At 38.9% G+C, this 26,781-nt stretch overlaps 1 protein-coding gene across 5 annotated transcripts in view; it reads right to left on the bottom strand.

Moving 5' to 3' along the window:
* PTPRR (protein tyrosine phosphatase receptor type R) overlaps positions 1 to 26,781 on the bottom strand; it is a 268,355-nt gene that overhangs the window by 71,642 nt on the left and 169,932 nt on the right. The gene's annotated exons all lie outside the window — the stretch shown is intronic.

The following is a 26,781-nucleotide window of genomic DNA, read 5'->3' as shown; positions in this document are numbered from 1 at the left end:
CACACACACACATCCTATTGGTTCTGTTTCTCTGGAGAACCCTGACTTATAAAGTCTCCTTTGAAATACAAGCATTTTTGTTTCGATGAAGTTCAAGCTACATATTTTTTTCCTTTGGTTGTTGTGTTTTTGGCGTCATAACTGAGAAATCATTGCTTAATCCAAGGTAATGAAGATTTACACCTATGTTTTCTTCTAGGAGCTTTACAGTTTTAGTTTAGTTTTAGTTTAGTTTAGTTGTGCAATAAAGCAAAAGAATATATACTTTGGCACCATTTTATAGATGGAGTTTATGCAAAATTATACTACACATTGTTCATATATTTACATATTATCTATAATATATACTATACATTATGCTTTATATGAGGTATATATATACTAAGTAAAAGCATAAGAATAGCTACAGGAATGATTAAACACCAAGTCTAGAATACTGATTGTCTTTCAGGGATACAGAGAGGAGTTAGATAAGTTAAAAGCAACAAGCATTCTTGGATATTTATAATACAATGATTTATTAACTAAGTTTGGTGTTCATATTGTAATACTGTATATATCTGTTCACAAAATATATCCTAATAAAGAAGCCAGCGTAATATCAAGAATCACATGAGGGATGCTAACTTATAACTATGTCTACATGGCATGGAGTTTCCCAGGTGGCAGTAGTGATAAAGAATCCACCTGCCAATGCTGGAGACATAAGAGACATGGGTTTGATCCCTGCATCGGGAAGATCCCCTGGAGGAGGAAATGGCAACCCACTCCAGTATTTTTGCAGAAGAAATCCAGGGACAAAGGAGCCTGGCGGGCTACAGTTCATGGGTCTCAAAGAGTTGGACGTGACTGAGCGTCTGAGCCACAAGCACTACGTGGCATAGATTGAAATTCATTTTGTCATTGCTTGATTATTCTTAGGTAAACACTCAAAGCTATTTTTTTGGTCCTAAAGGCTGTGTCTACTTACATTATTATTCAAATAATGTGGTTACTGTTCTACTCACACTTCATTTTATGTTGAATTAGATTCCTGCCAGGAGAATCCCCATGGACAGGAGTCTGTCAGGCTGCAGTCGATGGAGTTGCAGAGTCAGACACAACTGAAACAACTTAGCATGCACAGACATATCTATGCTTTACGTATCTATTAATTCAAAGAAAGCAATAAGTTATTTGTTTTAATTTTAAAACATTAATAAAATTAATGTGTACTTACAGTAAAGTTTTCAAATAGGCAAAGAGGAAAAAAGTCCCTTCCTCCTTGGCTCCTCCCATCTCCTAATTTTTGGATCTACTTTCCAGAGCTCACCCCTATTCAGGTTCTTATACACAATTTCTGAAATTACCAATGCATTTACAAAGATAAACACGCATATGGCTTTTAATATAAACTGGATCATAAAATTCCACATAGTTTTTCAACTTTTCTTTCATTTTCCATTATATATTAGAAAGCTTATCCAACTAGAGTAACAATGTGGATTTCACAAATAATAAATATATAATGGTATAGATTTATTGATGAACATCTAATAATAGATATTTATCTCCAATTCTTTTTGCTATTAATAACAATATTACAATGGATAGTCTTGAACTATATTTTTGCTTATTTGTGCAAATGTATTTGTAGGAACAATTATGAGAGGTATAACTAATATATGTCTGCTATAGATCAAGTATGGCAAAAGACTAGAATGACTTTAAATACCAACTAACTCTATCATCTGAGCATGCTAAATGGTCCTAAGCTAGACCAGTGACACTTTATCCTGAAAATGGTAATTTCTAATGGTTAGAGAGGACTTGAGAAACATATGAATGAGTCTACTTATTAAAGGATGCTTAGCAAGGGATAACAAGGTATAGAGTCGCCAGATTTAGCAAATAAGAAAACACAGGATGCCCATTAGATTTGAAAAATAGCTCTAACTGTCAAATTTTTGTAGTTTAATGAAAAAAATTGAATACTGACATTTAGGGTGTCCTGACAAAATTAATACAAGATCCCAGAACAAAAACATTACAATATAGGACATATCTTATATATATATAGAATGTCTGCCTATACTACCAGGGAAGAACATAATTGACCCAATTTCTGTTCCTTGTCTGCAACCATTGATCTCTTCTGTGTACGTCAGATCTGTAGATGCGGGGAGGAAAGTAAGAATTAAGTACTGGGAGATTTTCAAGACTGGCTAGAAACAAATTGTTTCTTGTACTCATCATAATGTTTTTCATTGATTCCAAAGGGAAAAAAGTAGTATGTGCTTTTGCTGGTATTCTAAACAATTATAATAAAAATGTCATAATGGTAATTTAAAACTTTAACCTAATAATATAAAACTTGATTTACCTGTAATAATGCTTCTTGATTTCTAATATGAATAGGGATCCATGCTAAGAAATGAAAAATAAAATCTTCTTTTTAAAAATCCCACATAGCTACAAGTACTTGAAAGGTCTTGCAAATTATCTGACTCAGAATAGAATGAGTTCTAGAAAATCTGTTATTGTGACTCAAATTTATATTATTTGTAGCATTTGGAATTCTTGACTGTTGGACATTTGGAACTATAAAGTACTATAAGCCTTAACACTGGTAGTTATATTGCTAAGAAAGAGTTACATAAAAAAAGACAAATGGTCTGCTGCTTTATACACAAACATACACCCTTTTTGTATTTTACCATTTTGGGTTGAATATTTGGTAGAATATTTTGAAAAGTTGGATGGCACATTAATTCTTTGTACTTTGTGAAAAGAAAATTTATTCACTCTAAAAATAGTCTCCAGCAATTTAAATATTTTGAGTTTGAATTTCAATATGATAGATGAAGTGAAATATTTATGAAATGTAAGAAATGCAATTATAATGGGGAAATAGAAGAATATATAATTTTGTAGATTAAAACATTTATAAGCAGTTTGCATTTGTTTGATATATTGTTAAAAAATGTGAAGTCCATTGAACTTTTTTTTTAACCATAATTTCTCTGAATTATCAATGCAAGCATTTTCCACCAATAATTCTCCATGTCAAATGAGGACAGAAAACCAGTCATGAGATAAAAATGAGGCACTTAAGACAATCTGTTCCTGGAGTTCAGGTCCACACCTAACAAATTCCAAAAGTTCTTCAGACCTCAGCAAGTCAAAATACACTACGGAAATCATTTGTGACAAGAACTCTTGGGCTAAGCTTTAAGTAATCAATATCTGGTTAGGACAGGAATCACCCAGTATCCTGTGGAGGAAAACAGCTGACATGAAGGCCATTTCAGCTTTCCCTCTTATAATCATGCTTTCTAATGTACTGCCAATTCACTCTTGGGCTGCCCTCGATAAGGACTGTTGCATTACGGGAATCCAGTGTTCACAAATGCAAACTTCTCAAGGCTCCCCACCCCCATCTTTTCCTGCAGATCATTTCTACAGTGAAATTGTGCCTTTATCACAGAAATCCCTTCTAAATGCAGATCCTAACGAATCATGAAAATCTCCCAGATTTAATCACACTACTGTTTTGTTGGATGGGTCGCGTGAGAGAGCAACACATCCTCTCTTTTTTAAAATTGAAAATTCAAAGGCACAGGCATTTGCTTCCATATAACATACATCTTTATCATTGCTAACGAAGAAGAAATAAAATCCCTTCCAGTTAATCCCAAACCAGAATCTTTTAAAGGTCATGGACACTGTATCTGGGCAACCCTATTGAGTGCATCTGCTGTCTGAACAAATTTCAGGGACTGCCTTCTACAGTCGGTGATAAGGTACCTCTGAGAAGGAAGACTGCTGAGACTCCATGAGCTTTAGGATCGAATGATCCTAAAGAGAGGATCTGGTCCTCTCCTTGTCTATTTAATTTGACTTTAAATCTTAAAATGGCAACATATATTGTAAATAAACTATAATAAGATAAGATAAAAGCATAAAAAATGCTACATATTCCTCAAGCAGGAATTTTGAAGACAGAGAAATGATCTGCTTAAATGTCCTTTGAACAAAAGCAAGAGCAAGTCAACCTGCTGTTGACCCAGAATGTTCTTCTGTCTGTTGGTGGCACACAGGTGCCACCTAGGGGTGGAAAGAGGCACTACCGGCTCTTCTCCAAGTGGGATGGGCTTATGAGGGCTGGGCAGAATAAATGATTCAGAATGTATATATTTCTCTACTGACAAAACTGAATACAGTCCAACCATGAATACAGAAAAGGCAAAAACAGAAGAATTATGGGATACCTGGAGCATCAGGGGAGGTAGGTGATAAAAAAGAGCATGAGCTTTGGTGGTGGTGCACAGACCTGGGTTCAGTCCCATTTCTGGAGCTTGTGGGCTCTATGACATTTTTTATGTGTCTGCATCTCAGGACTTTCTATGTGTCACGTGTGGTAAAGAACCCGCATGCCAATGCAGGAGATGCAAGAGATGCAGGTTTGATCCCTAGGTCAGGAAGATCCTCTGGAGGAGGGCATGGCAACCCACTCCAGTATTCTTGTCTGGAGAATCCCATGGACAGAGGAGCCTGGAGGGCTACAGCCCATGTGGTCACAAAGAGTCGGACATGACTGAAGTGACTTAGCCTGGACACGCACACGTCTCAGTTAAAAGTGAGACCATAACCGCCCCCCCCTCCAAGACAGTCATGAGGAGGAAATGATATTACATGGTTGAGAGGCATCCCATACATACATAGTACGTAGCAGCTGCTCAACAAATCTGAGGTATTGACAGAGCCATATCCAGGCTTTTCTAGCTTCTGGGACATTTTTTTAATTGATATTAATATTAGACCATGAAATGTTATCCTATATATAAATGTGCCCAATAAGTGATCTTACTTCCCCCACCCCCTTACCTTTGCCACAAGAACTTTTTCTATCTTGGTTCAGATGAAAGCTCAGTGTAGTGTTCTTCACTAGATAGGGTTTGCCTATACAGATAGCCACTCCACAATAGGACTTCTATTCTAAGCAAGCCAAGAGAGGTTTCGTTACTTAACGAAATGTGTTACGTAAACAGGATCATCCAGAAAAACACACTGGCCATAAGTTCCCAAAAGAAATGCATTTGCAGATATTTACCCATTGCTATCTCTGTTGTTTGGATGCCCTACAAAAGCTGTTACTTATGCATGCTACGCCAAACGTCCTAAAGCTCCCAGCTTAGTAGGTTAGAAATGATGCTGAAGAGCCAAGGGAACAGTTTCGATTATGGTCAAAGATCAGCTGGCATTGTACACGGCGATACTGCTGCCCAGGAATAGACACTCCCCTATCCTGATCTAGCATCTGAGGAGGGGCACCCGATGCTATTGTGGGCAGCCACCCCCCACCCTTGGGCACACTCCTTTCCACTGCTGATGGAAATGCAGATGCAAAGAAGACCAGGTACACAGCAGATTGCTCCTGTTCAACTAGACTGTCATGCAAATCAAAAGGGAACCAATATGAGGGGAAGGGGAGAGAACTGCAAAGGCTTTTCAAATGCATTTTAGGTTTGCCACAGGATTCTATTAGGGGTCGCTACCAGCTAGGGCTTCCTGGTGGCTCAGTGGTAAAAAAAGAAAAAATCCACCTGCCAATGCAGGACACCTGGGTTTGATCCCCTGGAGAAGGAAATGGCAACCCACTCCAGTATTTTTGCCTGGAAAATCCCAAAGACAGAGGAGCCTGGCAGACTACAGTCAACAGGGTCACAAAGAGTCGACATGACTTACCAACTAAACAACAACAAAAACCAGCTTTCTTACAGGACCTTGGCAGGTGCTTAAAAATAATTAATTTCTTGAGTTTTCCTTCTACTTGGTTTTTGGTAAAAAATCAGGATTATGGCTCTGCAAAATGGTTAGGATTCAAAATACTGCAAAATATTTCTAGCCCTTCAACTTTATTTCATAGACCTACCTTCTCTAAGGAAGATATTTTAATGAAAAAGTAAAACAAGTGGATCAAAACTCCTCCTGCTAATGCATCAAGAAAGTAATCTTTGGGAGGGGAGTGGGAAGACATCGAAGTGGCAGGATTAGGAAGGGAAGTGAACTCGCAATGGGCAGGCTTACCAATTCTGTGGTGACTCAACTGCCTGAATCAACCCCAGTTTTAAAGGTATCCAATTTTTGGTATGGAAGTATTAGGAAAGAACAAACTAGCAGAATTTGTTCTCAAAGGAGACGTGGGTGTATCTCTACCTTTTGGGAACCTTGTCCTGGTTATGGACTTACCACGGACACTTCCTCTCCCACCCACTTCTTTCCTGCTTTCTTACCATCACAAGCCAGGGTACTTTTAGGTCTTGTGCCTAGGACTTGCAAATGCCTCGGGTGGATAAGAATGCTTTTCCTGTGTAAGAACACGAGACATTTTAGGAACAGGAAAAGCCTATCCGGTCCAACATACCTGCCCTTTTTAGGTTTATCTTAATCTCACCTTCCTGCATTTTACCTTCCTTCATTTTCCTGCACAGGAAAAAAAAAAAAAAGGATTTCTTGTACATTTCTCATGAGAAACCTTTACTATCACTAGACATGATAACATCTGACATCCATTTTATTTATTTATTTTTTTGACATCCATTTTAGTATCACCATCTTTAATGATTTCTAAAAAAACAGTTTGCAAAGCAAGTAGACTGTTGACAATTTTTATAGAATCATAAACTGTGAGTTTGAAAGAAAAAGTTGCAAAGAAGACTGGCTTTGAGTGATGGGAAGGTCATTGGGCTTGATTTTACACCTAGCTTCTAATTGTGAGTTCTGTTATTTGTCACGTTCTGGGTACCAACATTTACTTTCAGTGTACTTAGTGATAAGGGGTATGTTTATGTGGAACAGGACTTACTATGGAGAAAAGATGCAGGTGACTAAAGCTAAACATCAACAGCAGAGACCTGCTAAAAAGCTTAACATTCTCCAAGCCCTTCCTTGTTCCCTGTTCCACATTTCATCTCTGGAATTTACAATAGGGTGAGGTAAGCAGCTGACCATCACAAAAAAGGTGAAATATTTATTCAGCAGATGTTTCATTACTCGAGAAAATTCACATTTTCAATGAAAAAGCCAAAAGATGGGCCTTCTATGCAAGTCCTTAGAAGGGATTCTTGGCAGTATTTATTTTTGGAGTCTGCAAGTTTTATGCACTGGATTTTTACTTTTTAACCATGCAGGTCAACAAATCACTGTGAAGACACCAAAACTGTCTGCCAGATGTTGACCGCTGATTAATTTGTCTTAAGTTCAGCCAAAAGGGAAGAATATATGATGGGTGGAGCATGAACAGCAAGCACAATCAACATCTGACCAACCAGGGTTTCCTGTCACCTTGGGAACAAAACTGATTGGCACTGGCTTCCTGTGTACAAAGTTAAAAACCAGTAGCAACTGCAGTAACAAGAATAAACTACAGATAAGAGCCTTGGAAATTAAATCAAGTCATATCACTGAAACTTCAGCCTGAAACTCCGAGCAGAAAAGTCCTAAGATGACTTTTGAGGGGATTTTTTTTTTTCTTTTAAGTCACTTTATATTTAAAGTACAATGACTTCCAATTTTGCCCTTTCTGGCAGCCTGAAATTATTAAAAAGCCACAAAAATTAAAACTTATGTTAGGGGCCATATATTTTGCCCAAGATTAAGTATTTCGCATCATACAAAAGACAGAATTTTACTAATGTACCAAAGTCAATTTTTGTTTCAGTTTTCCCTCTATCTTGAATTATATCTATAGCTTTCAGGGAGCAGAGGAAATCTTTTCTATAAAGATGGTCCAGTGTACAGGCAGATTAAATATTAATACTATTTGTAACTTAAATGTTCAAAATCTGGAATTATGGAAGGTGAAATAGAGTCAATATAGAACCAAAGCATCAGCGTGATTTACCTTTTCTGTTGTGAGTAAGTTTTTCTTATTCTCTTGGCTGCTGTTGCCATCAGCATTAAATAGCATTCTTACTGCAGTTGTATGTGTTTGGTCCAATAAGGTTCTATTTGCCTTTAGTGTGGATTCTAAAATTTTATTTCTTTATTGCTTTATTCATTCACTCCCAAATACTTATTAAACATAAATACTCCATATATCTAAATACATGGAGACTCATCTAAAAACTGAGGATATGACAAATGAGGCAGTGTGGTTCATTTGCTTTCTATTTTTAAGAAATTGCAGTCAGAGACTCTAAAATGTTATACAAGCACCCAAAAGGATAGGTACAGATTGTTGAGGGCTAATGAAAAAGGGAGCAGAAATGTTTGCAAAATATATTATCTTTGAAAGACACTTTATTTTGAAAACTGTAAGAAATTATCATTTTAGTTGAAAGAGATGTTTTTGGGGAAGTTAGTTCATATCTTCCTCTTCAGTTTTTCCAATTTGAGGATCATTCTAATTCATCCATTCATTATATAGGTAAATTGTAAAATACTTCTTATACTATATCTTAGAATTCATATTATTACTACCAGCTTCCTGGTTAAAGTGGGTTACGGAGTCAGACTGGCGGGGGATCACATTCGGGTTCCTTAAGACTGGGTGATCTTGATCGTTCCTCGGCCTTCTGGCTAAGATTAAATGAAGACTGTGTGAACTTGCCCAAGTTACTAACCGGAATGTACATCAGGTTTCTCATCTGTAAAATGGGGATACGACTAACACATTTACTTCATCGGTTGTTGTGGAAATTAATTGGGAGAGTCTATGTGAAACACCCAGAAGGGTGCTCAGTTCATGATAAGTGCTATGTAACTCTTAACTGGTATTATTAATATTATTACCGCTACGATGCTGTTGCATCTGCCGCTTCTGTTGCCAAGACATCTGCTACAATCATCACAGCTTTCTCTGTAGTTACAACTACGGTGGTTATGGATTCTCTTGTTACTGATATTGCTAGCTCCCCTTTGGGAGCTAACACTGCTACTGTTACTGTCATAACTACGGTTGATGCTTGCTCTTATTCCTGATGCAACCTCTGTTGTCACAGTGAGCAGCGATTACGAGAGGTCTGGTGTGCATGAAGATGTGTATGTGTGTGCATGCAAGTCTAGAGGGATATACAAAAAGTGTTAATGGTGGTTCCCTCTGGTGGTGGAACTGACCATGAAGTAACTTTTGCGCTTTTGTTTTGGCTTAAATATGCTTTCAACATTTCGGCTGTAACAACATATTATTTGTAAAGTACATTAAAAATTGAAAAAAAAATTAATGAGTTGGATAAACATTGATTTCTCATATCTACCAATAGCTTGCACAGCCTCATGGTCAATACTACCTTTCTGAGAAAGGAAGGGTGTCAACTGCGTTCAAAAGGCATCTTATATATTATCCCATTATAAAGTCAGCATGAAGAGACTGGGAGACATAATGTATTTGCCATCTAACTATGTCCTAAGATCACATAAGACATTTAGTCACTGATTTATTTTGCTTTTATCTTTATCTCATGTCAAACCTTTCCTCATTTATCTTTAAGGAGAGATAATTTTGATAAGAGGAGAGATCTTTTGTATGTTTTAACTTAACTGCTCCCAGGAGAATGCCCTTGGGTTGGCCCATAGCTCAGTTTTGAACAATTATCCTGACTTATCCTGAAAACAATCCCCTCAAGTTATACTAAGAATAAATAAAGCACAATGGAATAAAATTATCCACTAAATCTAGGAAAAGCTCTATATTTTAGTCAGGAAATCTACATCATTTCAATGTAATACATTTTTATGCTTCTGTCACTAAATATTTTCAGATTCCCCAGTTCTTGATTTGGGAACTGAATACTGGTTAAAAAAAAAATGTGCTCACAGCCAAGTCGGGTGAGTTTATATAAACTGACAATTGTCCTTGTGGTACAAACCATTTTAATAGAATAGAGAAAATGGTGGGAAAGAATGGAAAACATTCAGAACAAAGTGATTTTTTTAGACTAACGTCACAGCAATACTTAATTTATTTATTGCTTCCCTTACCAACAGTCCTGAAACTTTAAGTATTAAAGGGTTAAATATCTGACTCTGAGCCAAATAAGCCAAATGATGACTTTATTTCTGGACTATCTGTTAAGTTCTAGGATGAACGGATTCACCATCCAGGACTCCAACAAAACTCTGGTTGAAGGCAAACTCAATGAGTTTCTCTCTCTTTGCTAAGGGAGGGTCTTGAATGACCTTTCTAAGCCTACATAAGAAAATCATAATTAAATAGTATTGCTTCTTGTGTAGACTCATATCAGAGACTGATCATGAAGACAGGTGATATTTTCAATATAACTTTTAGACGTTGTCCAGGGGACCCACCCTGAAGCCCAGTAAGGAATGATGCCCCCACCCGTCCTCCTCCTCTTACTTCTCCTCCTTCCCCAGCCCACTACCCTCCTCCCTTCCCTCTCCTCCTCCTCATCCTCCTACTTCTTTTTCAAAAAGTCTACTCTATCTTTTTGCTTGTATTTTGGTCAATTGAATTCAGGAACATTTCATCAGAAATCCAATTCGAGGCAACAAATATCTATTTGTTGCGTCTATTGTGAGTAAGACACTATAACACAAAAATCAGGCTTCAAATCTGGGTAGAAATTTAATGCCTTAGAAATGTGTGTGCAACAGTTGACAGCTTGGCGTCTCAAACCAGATCACCTATATTCTTTTTATGGTTCCCACGACCAGCTTGAGCAAGTGACAAAACTTCTTGGGACCATGTTCCTCTTGTTAAACAGGGCTGATAACTGCAGGACTGTTTTGTATTTGAGCTATACACGTAAAGCATTTGCAACAGTGCCTGGAATGTAGTAAACACTCAATATAATGTTAACTGTTATTACTCTTGTCATCATGGGATAGCTTGCATTTCAAAAATAAGGTTCTTTCCTACTTATTTCCATTTCCTCTTTTCAAAAAAAATGTTTTTTTTTTTTCCCAAAATTTTGGTACATATAGGGAAGATGATGGGGAAGAGTTGGCGGGGTGGGATGGGTTTTTGGTAAAAGTAATATATATATTAAAATTCCTACCTAGTGTTAAAGATGCCACATGTTTATTGTTGTATATTTGATCATACAAAAGGCTTCAGATGGCAATATAGTAAAGAAGAAATCTTGAAATTGTCTCATAAACTTGTAAGGGCCCCATTCTAGATGATACTGAGTTCTGGGTCCCAGTCCTAATTTTTCCTTTCTCAGAAGATTAAAACACTCAGACATTTATGGATACAAAAGTCCTCCTGGAGAGGAGTGTTTGCTGAACATTAAAAAACTGAATTACTTTTGAGAAAAGGTGATTAAAGACTTTAATTACAATGATAAGATAAAATGTCAACTTTAGAGTGGGTTATAAGGGTAAAAAATCAGAATATTTAACTTCTAAGCATAAACGATACATAACATATTAAAATTAATCATAAAGAAGTATAAAAGAAAACTTCACAAAAGAACTTTTAAGAGAAATTATCACTTTTTTTTTTTTTTTTTTTTTTACTGCAATCAGGCTTCCAAGTGGCCAATGAAGAATGTATCTGAGAGTCAGCAACAGCTTTTCTAGGAGTTATTTTTGGATTTATATTCATTATAAACAGCTCTGTGTGTATGCTGCATGCTCAGTCACTTCAGTCATGTCTGACTCTTTGTGACCCCATGGGCTGGAGCCTGCCAGCTCCTCTGTCCATGGGATTCTCCAGGCAAGAATACTGGAGTGGGTTGCCATTGCCTTTTCCAGGGGATCTTAGGGACTGTAGCCTGCAAGGCTCCTCTGTCCATGGAATTCTCCAGGCAAGAATACTAGAGTGCTTTGCCATACCCTCCTCCAGGGGATCTTCCCGACCCATGTCTCTATGTCCTCTGCATCGAGAGGCAGGTTTTTACCACTAGTGCCCCCTGGCAAGCCCTTAGGGGAATGTGATGTAGAATTATGTTTGGGAACCATGGCTCTGAGGTTTCTCTCAACTCTAAAATGTGGTATTTTTGACTTGTCAAGAATACCCTAGTTCTACTATTATCACCACCTACTTCCAGACTATCACCATGCCGACCACATGACTACTGTCACCAGCAGCGAGTGGAAATGAGAAGGGGGTACAGTGCAGTGCAGTGCATGTGTGCTTAATCATGTCTGATTCTGCAACCACATGGACTGTAGCCTCCCAGGCTCCCTGTCCATGGAATTTCCCAGGCAAGAATACTGGAGTGGGTTGCCATTTCCTTCTCCAGGTGATCTTCCCCAACCAGGGATCGAACCCACATCTCCTACATCTCCCACATTGGCAGGGAGATTTTTACCAACTGCATCACCTGAGAGGGGGGAGTCAGCACTTATTAAGGTCTCATGTGCCCCAGGTACCTTGATAAGCAATACAAGTATTAATGGTGTAAGACATCATCCTTATCCCAAAGAGCCTACAATTTCGTTCACTAAATGACACAGTGTAGTATTTTGAAGGATGATAATGTGTGGGGTCATATAATCACGTTTAAGCCGTGTTTTATTATTTTACTTATTATTAATATTTTTAGGCTCCTGACTTTCTAATGCCATTTGACTTTGTGCATATGCTCCCACCTCAGGGCAGAATAACCCATAACAAATGTATTTTGGAATGACTCTTATTGACACCATATTCAAGATTTCATGAGACAACCTCCCTACCTTGATCTTACTGGCATAGCGTCAGAATATTGCTTGGGAATTTCTGTCATACATGGAAGAGTACATTTTCACTTTCTAAGTATACTGTTGTTTCAGTGCTCCCCCTACAGGTCATATAGGAAGGATTTTTAAAACAGAAATTAGAAATTCGGGGGCATTACTCACACATTTGCTGAGAGCATGGCTCTCAAGGATTTCCTATTTGATGGAGGAACCAATCGCTCTAATAATATCTCTGTGTGCATTCTTCCAGAATACTTACCAACCAAACTCTTGGACTCAATCTGCCCAAATCACAAAATACATAAAATCTGCCCCCATACCTTACATATGCATAAGGCTTTATCACTTGCATTCTTGAATTCTCACCCATTCAATTGGAAGGAACTTTACTCCATTATAAACTGCTCCAGTACCTAAGTCCTTCTCTTGTACAAATATTGGCTAAAATAAGAGCTTTTTCCTATTAGTTTCTGCCCATGATATATTTAACCCTCCATGAATTATGAGGATGGAGTGGGGAATAAAACACTTTTAAAGATAATACACTTTAAAGGCTGGTTCAAGAAATAAACTGTCTTCTACAAAACAGTGATGGCAAATCAAGCCATTATCACCATGGTTGAAATCATAAGGGTCACCTGGAACAAGAAGTTGGCTGAAACTATCTTCCTTCTGCAAAATGTCTATGATTACTTTTATTTATTTATTTATTTTTTTGACTCAAGAAAAATATTTATTATTCTTAGTTTTTGACTTGTTTGGTAGATATGATTATTTTTAAAAAAGAAGGATGACATTTTAAAATGTGTAATAAGAAAGTAAAGACAAGGATAAGGATAGTCACCTATCCAAGCTCTACAGAATATTCAAAGAAGAAGAAATCTTGCCTCTCCTGGAAAAACTTTCAGTCTCGTGATCTGAGACCTCATAGATTTCTAAACCATTACTTCACAAATGTGGACTCATTCAAAGCATGATGTTTCTTGTTCAAGTGTTTTGATGCATATTTGTGCGACAATAACAGATTTGGGATAGAATTGCTTTAATTTTACAAGACTCTTCATTAAACAGGAGCAGATAGGCCTAAAAAAAAAAAAATTGAAAAAGCTCATCGGTCACCATAAGTGGTTGGAGAAAGTAAGCACCCAAGAATGAAATGGCAAGTGAGAAGCTTCCTCTGTGTTTGGGCTTTCTAGAACTATAGGGGCATTTTATGGCTGAAACATGAATAATGCTAACATTGGATCATATAACCAATATTTAAAGAACCCCTACTGTGTGTGTGAAATTAGGAAGTAAGGAAACAGATGAATGAGCTCTTAGGAGATTCGAGGTGTGCTTCTGTGTGTGTGTGTGGTGTGTTTAAAGATATTTTATTCCCAGAGGTCTTTATTTTTTTCTATGGATAGAGTGGGGGAAGAAGGAAGGGAATTTAAGGAGGACAGTATAGATCTATAAAAGGTACCCTGAGCAATGAGAAAGAGAATGACTGAAAAAAGGATTGAAAAAAGGATGCAGTGTTGAGTGTCTGTCAGAGACTAATGTGGCCAAGTATACATGCTTGAGGTCTATTCCTTGGCTATATAGCGGGTCTTTGCTCTACTTTTAATGTATTCACTCATAGGTCCTTTAGCACTTAATTGTTTTTACTCATATTATTGCTTCAAGTGGGTTTAAAATTCCAATTTGTCTTTTAGAATCTGTAGGTAGACTAAAGATTCTATCAGGAGAAGAATATTATTTTGAATATTTAGTAACAAGATGCTAACTTAGGGACCAAAATTCAAAGCAAATAAAATATAGCAATAGTAAAATGAATGAGTCAGGAAACCATACTCAGAGCAGGAGAAGGAGGGTTTTTATAAGCATCTGTTAGTTCCCTGTGATGCAGTGTGAGATCCAGGACAGACAAGAGGCGTCTCTCAGCCCCTTGTGCTGGTTCATGAGGCCAGAAATCACAGAGGACTTCTGTCTGGAGGCCATGCAGTGATGATGGGGATCATCTGTTAATTTTTTTTTTTTTTGATGTACTTCTTTCTATAGAATAAACCTAATTTCAAGAACTTGTTTCTTTTTCCACATTGTGCATGCACGCTCAGTTGTGTCCGACTCTTTGTGACCCTGTGGACTGTAGTCTGCTAGGCTCCTCAGTCCATGGAATTTTCCAGGCAAGAATACTGGAGTGGGTAGTCATTCCCTTCTCCAGGAGATCTTCCCGACCCAAGGACTGAACCCGAGTCTCTTGTGTCTCCTGTATTGGCAGATGGGTTCTTTACTAGCTGAGCCACCAGGAAAGCCCTTTTCATATTGAGACTTAACAAATATTTAAGAAATATGTAGTATGTATCAGGCATTGTGCTATAGACACCACCAAGTGGGGAAATCAGAATCCAGAGGAAAAAGGGGGGAAATGAGGAGTGAGGCAGGCAGGGTGAAAAGGCTGGAAAAGGGAAGGAATATTGAGGCTTGTATTCAAACCTCTGATTTAGGGGAGGGAAATGGCTCCTAAATATAAGAATTCATATATTATAAGACATAGTAGGCAATAATAATTCCATCTGACACATTGTCTTTAAAATTACTTGTGGATTTAATGAGAAATGAAAATGATTGGAAGCTAAGCATTTTTAGAAAGCACATCATATTTGAGAACGTTCACACCAATTTGTTATTTCTCAAGTTACAGCTCTTTCTCACTCGGCTGAGACCTTTCTCTAAAGTATCTGTCAAAAAAGATTAGGCTTCATCTGACAGAGAGGACATTAAAGTCATTATGGATTTTTTTTTTCTTTTAACAAAAGTAAGAGCCAGCTTCTTTTCCCTAGATGAGACTAGCTAATAATTGCTTCAACATGTAGTTATCCACTGGAGGGCACTATTTCCCCATAGTACTATCAATACAATCAGATGGACTGGGCCGACTTCAGAACCTATCAGAAAACAGAGCCCTGCCACCCTGTTTAAATTACACCCAGATAATCCAGTAATCATGTATGGATGTGAGAGCTGGACCATAAAGAAGGCTGAGCACCGGAGAACTGATGCTTTTGAACTACAACGTTGGAGAAGACTCTTGAGAGTCCCTTGGATTACAAGATCAAACCAGTCAATCCTAAATAAATCAACCCTGAATATTCATTGAAAGGACTGATGCTGAAGCTGAAGCTCCAATACCTTGGCCACCTGACGCAAAGAGCCGACTCATTGGAAAAGACCCTGATGCTGGGAAAGATTGAAGGCAGGAGGAGAAGGGGATGACAGAGGATGAAGTGGTTGGATGGCATTACTAACTCGATGGACATTAGTTTGACCAAGCTCTGGGAGATGGAACAGGACAGGGAAGCCTGGCATGCTGCAGTCCATGGGGTGGCAAAGAATTGGATATGATTGAGCAAATGAACAACAAATCATGATGCATTGCTAAATGGAAATGACACTTTAATGTCTGTAATACACTTACAGGTGAAAAACCAAACCAATCCTTCAGTTGAAAAATAATTTTGCTAAAGTCATCTCCTGTGAGTGATCTGTGATTTTTCAGTGTGTTTCAAAAAGAGGTCATGTATCAAGAGCTGGGAAAATCTGATGAGAACAGAGTAGAACGTCACCTTACAGGAAAACAAATATTCATACAGTCCTTTAAATACAGAGAGTAGGACCCCAAGCTGTAGCTTTATGACACATTTCAAGTAATTCCGAAAGCAAAAGACTTTGCCTACAAGCTAAAATCTACTGACACAGTAACAGAGATTCAGAGCTGGACTCTCTCAAAATAGGAAGCCAAATACTCTGGGAATTGTCTGTGCCTGCCCTGATTAAAACACTTCTCCAAAAAAGGCTATTTTACCTAATTTTGTCAACCTGTACACCAAGATCTGTAACATGATTTGCTAGCAAAGACTAGAAATCTGACTTTAGAGAAAGACAAATATCATGTTATCACTTGTATGGTGAGTCTAAAAAAAATAAGACAAATGAACTTATTTACAAATCAGAAGCAGACTCACAGGCTTAGAGAACAAACTTACAGTTACCAAGGGAGAAAGGTAGGGGAAAGGGATAGATTGAGAGTTCTCTATACATAAATAGAGAAGCAACAAAGACCTATTGTATAGGACAGGGATCTCTGCTCAATGTTCTGTAATCACCTACATGGAAAGCAATTTGAAAAGCTGTGGTGGTGGTTTAGTCACTCAGTCAGGTCTAACTCTTGTGACCCCAAGGACTGCAGCCTGCCAGGCTACTCTGTCCATGGAATATTCCGGCAAAGAATCCTGGAATGGGTTCTTCCTGGAATCCCCTTCTCCAGGGGATCTTCCTGACTCAAGGATGGGACCCATGTCTCCAACATTGCGGGCAGATTCTTTACCAATTGAATCATAAAGGAAGCCCTAAAGAGGGTTAAAAAGAATAGATATGTGTATATGTATAACTGAATCACTCTGCTCTATATACCTGAAATTCGCCAACATTGTTAATCAACTCTACCCCAATACAAGATAAATTTTTTTTTAAAAAGCAGTGCATTTAGAACTCTCCACAGTGAAACTCTAATTTAATCATGGAAAGAGGAATTGGTCAATATGAACCTCAAACAATTATACCACACAACCTCTTCTTGAAGGTCAGGACAAGAATTCTGTTGAGATGCTGTCATCACGCTGCTTGGGGGAAGCACATAATTCTCTCTAAACATAGGCCAGACCCTACAGAATGGCTTTAAGACTTCCCAGAAGCCTACTGGAATTTGTACCCCATAGTGTGAATGGACACAGAGATCACCTAGTAAATCTGGAAGCCAGTGTCAGGATCAGGTTTCAAGTTCATAGATGTTGAAGAATGGGGTGGGATGGTGTTCTGAGAAGCCCTTTTTACTAGAATCTCAGGATGAGGCAGCCTGTGGGAAGGGTGGTCTGGTGGAAGAAATAGCAGCAAGAGGACCCAATGGGACTTAACTCTGTTACTCTGCCAAGGGCCATGAGGGGGGAAGAAAGGAAGGTGGAGAGGGGAAAGGAGTTATTATAGTGATTGCTAGTAGAGTTACTTCCACGTCTGCACTCTTGGGACTTACTCACACAGGCTCAAACATTTCAGACTGCTTGGAGAGAAGCTAGGTCTGTGCTTGCAATAAATGATGGCCAATTTTTACCTTTTTTAGGCAGAACGCTGCCACACTTAATTCCTTAAAAATATATCTTGATTTCTGTTCTACTCTTCCTGGGTTGTAGCCACTGTCATTTCTTTCATTTACCACTATTAAATTTTGCCTCATTTTCCATAAAAAATTTAAGGCAGATTTAAAAACTTTTGCCTCCATCCTTTCAATTCCAGTGGTTTTTTTTTTTTTTTAAATAATAAAGAACCATATAAAGCTTTTTTCTAATCCTTCAGAACCTCATTCCCCCATTAGAAAAATGTGATTGTGCCTGTCCTAGAAATAAAGAAAAAACCTGCTTGATGTTCCCCACTAATGAAGGGCTCAGCATGTTTCCAAAGCCTCTGCAAATATGGATATCCTCATAAAAATATTTTATAAGGATATGATTATAAAATAAGAGAAGTTTAAAATGTTATCATCTGCATCACCTAGGAGGATGTAGAACAGAGTGGATATGTGCAGATTTTGGAGCCAGACTGTTCAGGTTTAGCCCTTCCACTCCATCTTTATTTCTTTGTGACATTGTGCATGATATTCACTCTCTCTCTGTTAGCTTACCTGCAGGAAGGAATAAAAATAGTACTTGCCTCATGAGATGCTGTGAAGAGTGGAGGAGATAAAATCAATACATTAGCCTGGTGGTAGGCAGCACGTGGTAGGTGAGTGGTCAGTATGCTACCTTTCATTATTCGACTTCTCCTCCCATGCAGGCACAGTGGCTGGTGACATGGACTTAGTTATTATTCAGGCTGTTTGAACAATAGAGACCTCCCTGCCACAACCGTTGAGAGCAGTTTTTGACTTGAGTTTTGTGAGTTACTGCCTCATGTCTCCCTTTCAGACTGCCTTCTTTCTATATTCGTGTTTGCTACCATCTTGATCCTTCATGTTGGATAACCACCAGGCTTCTGGAGTGGGAGCAACCAGATGCAAGAAAAACCTGCAGCTGACAGTGAGTTTCCAGACTGGCCATGAAATCGTTATCTGCCTTGAATATATTGAAACTTAATCTCATGAAACTGAATTCTAGAGGAATTCCCTGGTGGTCTAGTTATTAGGTCCCATTTTTAAACTGCCAAGGCACAGCCAATACATACATTCACACACACACAATAAAGCTGAATTCTACTAGAATTAGAAACCAAAAAGCATTCCAAAAGCCAAGCATGACATTTGTTAGGAGGAATAACAGCATGACACTCCATAAACATAATGATTTGTAATATATTTTTCACTTACTTTCCATAAAAGATAGGAATGTGCCACATACCCCACACTTCTCCACCACTGCCCCCCCCACCCCCACACACAATATAGTACCAGTTAGAAGAACATTCTCTGGAGCCAGACTGCATGGGTGTGAATTCTGTTTGTCATTTTCTCATCCCCAGAAATTTACTATTCCGCTATTTTGGCAATAATGTAAACTGTGTTTCCTGACTGTAAGGAGGGGATAATAAGTCCCTTGTGAAGATTAAATGAGAAAGTACAGATAAAGGGTCACTACATCTCACTGAGTTGTTAATTTCATTGACGTTACTTGGAGTTCAGTAGGATTGATCTCTAAATGGTTATTTGTTATGTTATTATCCTCATATTGTCAGGCTGAACCAATGAGCTGTGGCTGATAGACTGTGTTCCACGGTGCCGGGTTCTAAATTCCACTAGAACAAATAGTGTTTATTTGAAGGAGGCTTTATGGTATGTGCACAACAGCCTGGAAAGATCAAGGAAACCTGGGATATAAACTTGGCTCTGTTATAACTGGTGTCATCAGCTTTGGTGAGTGGAGTAATGCTCTTGGTTCCCCACCCAGATCACCTTTACTCGACTGGTGCCTGCACCTTCTCCTCCCCAGCTGCTCGGAATATTGACCGAGGATGGCACATAGCTGCCACTTCTCTGGAGAATCGCCCCCGGCTGATGGGAGTGGCCTAGTCCAGCAGTACCTGGGGAGTATTGCCTCCACCACCCTCAGGTGGCCTGAAGTCAATGGCTGACCGACATGGGGTACAGATGCCCTTAAGGTGGAACGTCTCATGTTCCAGCTCTTCCTGTGTGATCAGGCTGAGGCCAGACGCCAATGGAAATCATCTCTTTGCTTCCCCTATTTTCCTTTAGGCTTCTCCCAGAAGCTTTCTCTAAATCACTTGGGACAAGAATCCTTGGCTCAGGCTGCTTTTAGGGCATAGCTAAGTCATTTCAGTCATGTTTGACTCTTTGCGACCCCACGGACCATAGAGCCTTCTAGGATCCTCCATTCACGGGGAGTCTCCAGGCAAGAACACTGGAGTGGGTTGCTGTGCCCTCCTCCAGGGGATCTTTCCAACCCAGGGATTGAACTCGTGTCGCTTATGTCTCCTGCACTGGGTGAGTGGATTCTTTACCACTAGCACTGCCTGGGAAGGAACCTCATCTAACACCTAAGAAACAACTAAGAAAGGAGATTCTGGGTCTCAGTTTCACTAAACAAAAAATGAGGAAGTTCAACCCCTCTTTCACTCATGGGTCCACTTGGTGAATACAGATTTTAATTTCTAGAGTATTTTTAATGCTTTGTACCCTGATGCTCAGTTGTATACATTCTACACTATTTCCTTTACTTTATATCTCCAAAGGGAGATCGGTCGAGGAACAATTAAGTATGTATCTCGTAAGTTAAGGGCTTCCCTGGTAGCTCAACTGGTTAAAAATCCTCTGGCAATACAGAAGACCCAGGTTTGATTCCTGGGTCAGGAAGATCTGCTGGAGAAGGGTTAGGCTGCCCACTCCAGTATTCTTGGGCTTCCCTTGTGGCTCAGCTGGTAAAGAATCTGCCTGCAGTGCCGGAGACCTGGGTTCAGTCCCTGGATTGGGAAGAACCCCTGAAGAAGGGCATGGATATCCACTCCAGTATTCTTGGCCTGGAGAATCCCCAAGACAGAGGAAACTGGCAGGTTACAGTCCTTATGGACTGGTCACAAAGAGTCGGCTGAGCAACTAAGCACTGCTCAGCACTTTCCTAAGTTAAAATTTTTGAGCACTGAAATGTCTTTCTGTATGGTAGGGCAAGGGGTGGAAGTCAAGACATTTCCCTTGCCTCAGGGAAATGACAGTAAACAAAGGCTTTGAGTTTAGGTGTAGAATACTCACCATTCTCTTGTTGATACCTGCATTTTCATGGCTTCCTCCACTGCAAACATCTTTCTAGCTCTGAAAGAAATCTCCCAGGCTCAGACAGGTTGCAACCCCTAACAAAACCTTTAAACTCACATACCCGGGTGCTTTTTCATCATTTGCACAGTATTTATGGACACCAGAACAAACCATCCTGTGGTACAGTGTAAGAAAAGTCAGAAAATGAATGTCATTGGGTATCAGCAACCCTAGGGGGTCTGGGGAGATTTTGATTATGATAGATAGAAAACCTCCATTAATGCCATACACCTACTGGCCCATTCACTCATTTCTGAGGCAAATTTAAGTCAGGAGTGAGAGTGCCTTGTTATAATGAGTCCATCCTTCCTTTCTGGACAGTTTTCTAATTGCCTTTGCTTGCTTTTTATTTCTAATAGAAAATCAGATGAGGAAAATGAGGAAATAATGTGAATCTACCTGTTGATTTCCTTCCCATAAAATTGACTGCATTAGTCACACAATAGCCTAAAGGGGAAAACTGCAGAAACTTCTATTTACAAGTTCTCTGTCTTTGTACAGAAGAAAGTGTACCATTCTAAGGTCTGAGTGTGATCTCTTGTATACTGGGCATTTGGAAGCTGGCAAAAACCAACTATAAAATACAGTTTCCTTGAGAGGGACAAGAGAAGAATTTGAGGAGGACAGGAATGGGTCACAGGAAGAAGGAATAGGAGCTAACTGTGGCCGCTTGCCGTGCCAGCCATGTGACATTGGTTACCTGGCTTAACTGTCACCAGGCCTTTGCAGGGCATGTGCTATTCCCCTCATCACTGGTGAACAAGCAAGTTATACATGCAGAAGTTGTGGAGCAGGTACCTGAATGTAGCTCTCAAATTCATGGACTCACGTGGGGAAAGAATTTCTTTGTTAGATGAGAATTCATTTAATTTGATATTAATGCCTATTAAATAATATTAAATAACCAAATTTATAAACAGGATGAGAAAACCTGTAAGTCAAGCAACAGTTAAAAATATTTATGATGTCGAACAGCAGGTTCAACCATATCAATTCAGTTTGAAAGAAGTCTCAACACGCTTAAGTTCAAAAATATAACTGACTTATGGAATGAGATCAGAGAATGAAAAATGAAAACAGGACTAGATTTAATTTTCCTTCTTAAAAGAATAATATCATTTTGTATTGATTGGGTTTTTAAAATTTTATTCAAAAATTTTTAAAAAATTAAAAAAATAAATTGTCTGCACTACATTGCACATGGGATCTTAGTTCCCCAACCAGGGATTGAACCCATGTCCCCTGCAGTGGAAGCAGTTTAACTGCTGGACCACCAGGGAAGGTCCCTATATTGATTGTTAATTTTACGATATCCTTTGAAAAAAGGTGGAACAGACACTATCATACCTATTTTGAAGATTGGGAAAACGGTACCAAAAGGACTTAATTAACCTTTTGAGTCACTTATTTAGTAAATGTCAAGTAGTGTTAGCACGGAGACCCAGCTCAGTAGGTTGTCATTAGACTCTTTTTATGGAATTTTTAAAATAAATATTTGAGATCCTCATATGTAAAGAAGCATTACTTAGTTAATTAACTCCATAATGGTTTCCACGTGTTTACAATATATGGTGCTCACAGGAACCATGGAACAACACACGGGAATATGAAACACACAGAAATACCTTGAGCCTGTACTTGTCGCTAAGACTCTCACAAGCCGGTGAGGGGACAGGACAATCTATCAAAAACCCATTTCTGTCCCTTTCTAAATGATTCTTTAATTAAAAATCACTGCTAGAAGTGTGGTACATGCGAGAAGGCAGAGGTGTTAAAGCACCGTGGGCTTCAGTAGGGGTCATGGCCAAAGGTAGAAGGTAAGTTTCGTGTTGGGACCTGGAGGCTAGAGATGGCTGTAAGGAGGATGAGGAGCAAGCAGGCGAACAAAGGTGCAGACGCAGACAGGGCATGGCCCGCTGAGAACAGGCTGCAGGGTTTACTTGGGGGCATTTTGGTAAATGGAACATTCAGAGCCAGATAGTACAGGACCTCTAAGGCTCACCGAGGTGGTCTGTGACTTATCCTGCAGGCAAAGCGGAGCTACTGAGGATGCATACACAGCAATGTAACATAATGGAAGTATTGTTACAGCAAGATAAATCTGAAGAGTGTATCGTATGAACTGAGGGAGGGAAGAGAATTAGATCAGACAGAAATGATGGAATAAAGTCATATATGTGAAATATATAATCCCATTAGTCCTAATGCCATTTTTATAATCTTAGGACATAATAATGCAAATATAAAGTAATAAGAGCTAGGTCCAGGGTGATGGCTACAAAGAGAGGAATTGAAAGTGACGAAATCCAAGTAGCAAGAATCAATATGACCTGGTGACTAATCACAAATAGAGGAAAACAAGGGGACTGCTCTGTCCCTCCCCTTATAATTCTTTAATCTGCATAATTTTCAGGGTATATCCTTTGTACTCAGTCAAGCATATTCAATTAGTCTCTATATTTTCCTTTATTTATTTTTAATTTAAAATTATATTCTATTATCAATTATGTCAGAGGAGTAGATTCTCCCCTTCAGGGATGAGAGATTTATGTGGCATGACCCAAAAGATTTTTGGGGACAAATGACTCATAATGCAGCTTTTATGATCTCACGGTGATTTTAATGAAGCCAGACTTTCATGCAATAAACAGAGGATTATTATTTCACTCTGGGATCAGGAGATGGAAGGCTATAAAACACAAGGCTATTTTAAAGGTGCCATTAGAACATATAAACATAAATTATGTTTTAAGGCTTAAAACTCTCAGGAAAGTTTCTACTATATGGAACACTATATATCTCTCATCTTTTATCACTCTTAAAACCCTCATCATTATGACATCTTGGCAAGGGAAGTATGGTAGAAAAACAGGATGAGAATAGGGATGATGGAATAAATAAGGTGTTTCCCTACAAGAATTTGCTGTTAACCTGAGAATTATTTAATATAACATTCATACATTCATTACAGCATTTATTTACAGGAGCTCTCGCTTTTTAGGAATTATGTTCTATATGGAAGAGACAAATCATATACATGCCCTAAAGAAGCTTAGAGTTTATGGGGTAAGACAAATGAAAAAATTTACCTAAGAAGTTTATAACTACTGTATGCACACAAGATTATGGGACTAGCATAGAGGGGCATGGGGGAGAGGGAACTGAATCCAGGTTGGAAGGTGGGTGAGAGGAAGAAGCAGGAGGACGTAATGACTTTCATGAGACAGTGACGCTTGAATTGCCTTCTCCATATTCCTTGCCTATTCCTCACCTCCACTCCTCACCCCAGGACCACTTGTCTCTTTTTTGGGTAGTCCAACCACACACAGGTAATCCAAGACCATTTTCCTCTTCTTCTCTTACTACTTTTTATGTGGTTGATTCCTAAAGAAGTATCTTCAGCTCAAGCTACCTCTCTGATGAAACTCTGAAGTTATGGGAGAAAGTTTATCAGTGTCTAAAAGTAGCCACTCAAGAACTAGAAAACTAATGTCTTGGAAGCCAAAGGAAGAGAGAGTATCAAACAGGAAGTGGGCATTAATGTTGGATGTAAAAAGAAACAAAACATGTGCTTTGACTTTGGTGGTTAGACCACTGACATACTTGGCAAGAAGATGTGAGAGAAACAGCGAGGATAGAGGCTTAAAGAAGGTCATAGACGCAACCAAATAGACTGCTTATTTAAGACACATCTGAGAAAGGAAGAAAAGATAAAAATCAGAGGAGGGACTGGATGAAGGGAGTTTATTTGATACAAAAGAGAACCATTTTCATGCTGAGGGTATTGCATCAGCAAAAAGGTTGCAGTTGAACTTAGACGAAGAAATTTGATAGAGTAAGTTATCCGGGTGGGGAGGGAGGAGCTGGCGCCCTTGTGTAGAGAAGAGCTTTTTCCTGCTCAAGGCAGGAAGTGGAAGGCAATGGGTGGGGATGCAGGGAAGTCTGTAGACCAGGAGGCAGGGAATCCACAACGCTGATCACACACTCTCCAGAGTCCCCCATATAGACCACAAAGAGGAGCAAGCCAGCATCCCTGTGCAATCCTTTCTTAAACATTCACTTCACTTAAATGAATTAGTGGATACTTAACCTTCTGCCCCTTGAAATTCAAACATGCCCAGCAGCAGCCTACAAAGGGCAGGATGCTGGAAATAGATTCTCCCCAGAGGACTAAACGGCTGACCTTGCTCAGAACTGGTGGTGCATGATGCTAATAAAAATTAGTCTGATTTTCAGTCAGTTTTATTATCAACTTTAAATCATCTTTGTGACCCCCTTATCACTTTCATCTGACCAGATCTTTTCTGCCACCCTGCCCTTGCTACACCACTGCTGCTCAGACACCTGCTTCAAGGTTTCTCTTTGAAGCAAACATAAAGGCATGAAACTAATGTGGGTAACAAGCATAAAAGAGCCTGAAGGAAGTGAAGGAGTCAAGTTTAGTTGCTTCGTATTGCAGAAGAAGAAAGCAAGACCCAGATAGGTAAAATGATTCATCTGAAATCACTCAATCCAGAAATGGCAGAGCTGGGTCTGGAGTCATTCTTCCGGTTGGCCTTAGGGAGAAAGTTCATCTTGTCTGCCCTTTAAGATTGTAGCCCAGACAGCAATTTGGTGGCATCTAAGCAAGAGAATGGTTCATGTAGACCCAAGTAGATTCATAAGGAAACCAAGTCTTCTGGGGGAGGAGGTAGGAAGAATGACTTGATTGTTCTCCATTCTCTTCCATTATGGTGTCAAAGTATTCTTTTATAGAACTTTGGAGATCACTGCAACAAACTCCTTTCTTTTCACTTCATTCATTGTTCTTTGATAATACTTTCAAAGAAATTTGAATTACCCACTTTGTCTTTTGCAGTTCTTAAAGCCCCAAACTATATTATCTGAAATATGGGGTGTATGTGTGCACATGTGATAAAAAATACAATCAAAATTTACATACATGCTCTAAGGCAACAACAAGGACAGTGATATAAAATGGAGACCCAGGGAAACAAGTGGAGGACAAACTTGGGAGAATGAACCTTGAAAAGCTCTCAGTTCCCCACTACCCTGATGTGCAGTGTTGGATATAATATCAATCATATTTCAAATATAAGAGCAAAGCTTCTTATTTTAAGACATACCATGGGAAAGCTCTACTTAATATTTTGAGGAAGCAAAGAATTAGCCCCTCATTTAAATATTTTACATATTCTAAAACAGAAAAAGAGACACAGATGTACAGAACAGACTTTTAGACTCTGTGGGAGAAGGCAAGGGTGGGATGTTCAGAGAGAACAGTATTGAAACAAGTATACTATCAAGGGTGAAACAGATCACCAGCCCAGGTTGGATGCATGAGACAAGTGCTCAGGGCTGGTGCACTGGGAAGACCCAGAGGGATCGGGTGGAGAGGGAGGTGGGAGGGGGGATCGGGATGGGGAACACATGTAAATCCATGGCTGATTCATGTCAATGTATGGCAAAAACCACTACAATAATAAATAAATTAATAAATATTTTGCATATTCTAGTTTTCCTATTTAAATTTGCTTTAAATGGGAACATACCAGTACCAGTATATCACAAAGGCAGGTAAACAACAAAAATAATGTCATGAAGCTTGAGATATTTACTGTTTGTTTGGCTCAAAGGAAGCAGAGGGAAAACTTCATAAAAACTAATTTGTGGTATAGACTCTTTCTACCTTCCTACAAGAATGTGGTCTTTGGTGGGAAATACTCTACTATATCCAATAAATATTCTTATTCCCATACCTTCTATCTACCAGAGTTTTGATGACAATTAAACATGAT

The sequence above is a fragment of the Dama dama genome, chromosome 3 (assembly GCF_033118175.1).
Source record: "Dama dama isolate Ldn47 chromosome 3, ASM3311817v1, whole genome shotgun sequence".
NCBI classification, from domain to species: domain Eukaryota; kingdom Metazoa; phylum Chordata; class Mammalia; order Artiodactyla; family Cervidae; genus Dama; species Dama dama.
Note: the sequence above shows the minus strand (reverse complement) of the source record. Positions and strands in the feature narration are given on the sequence as shown.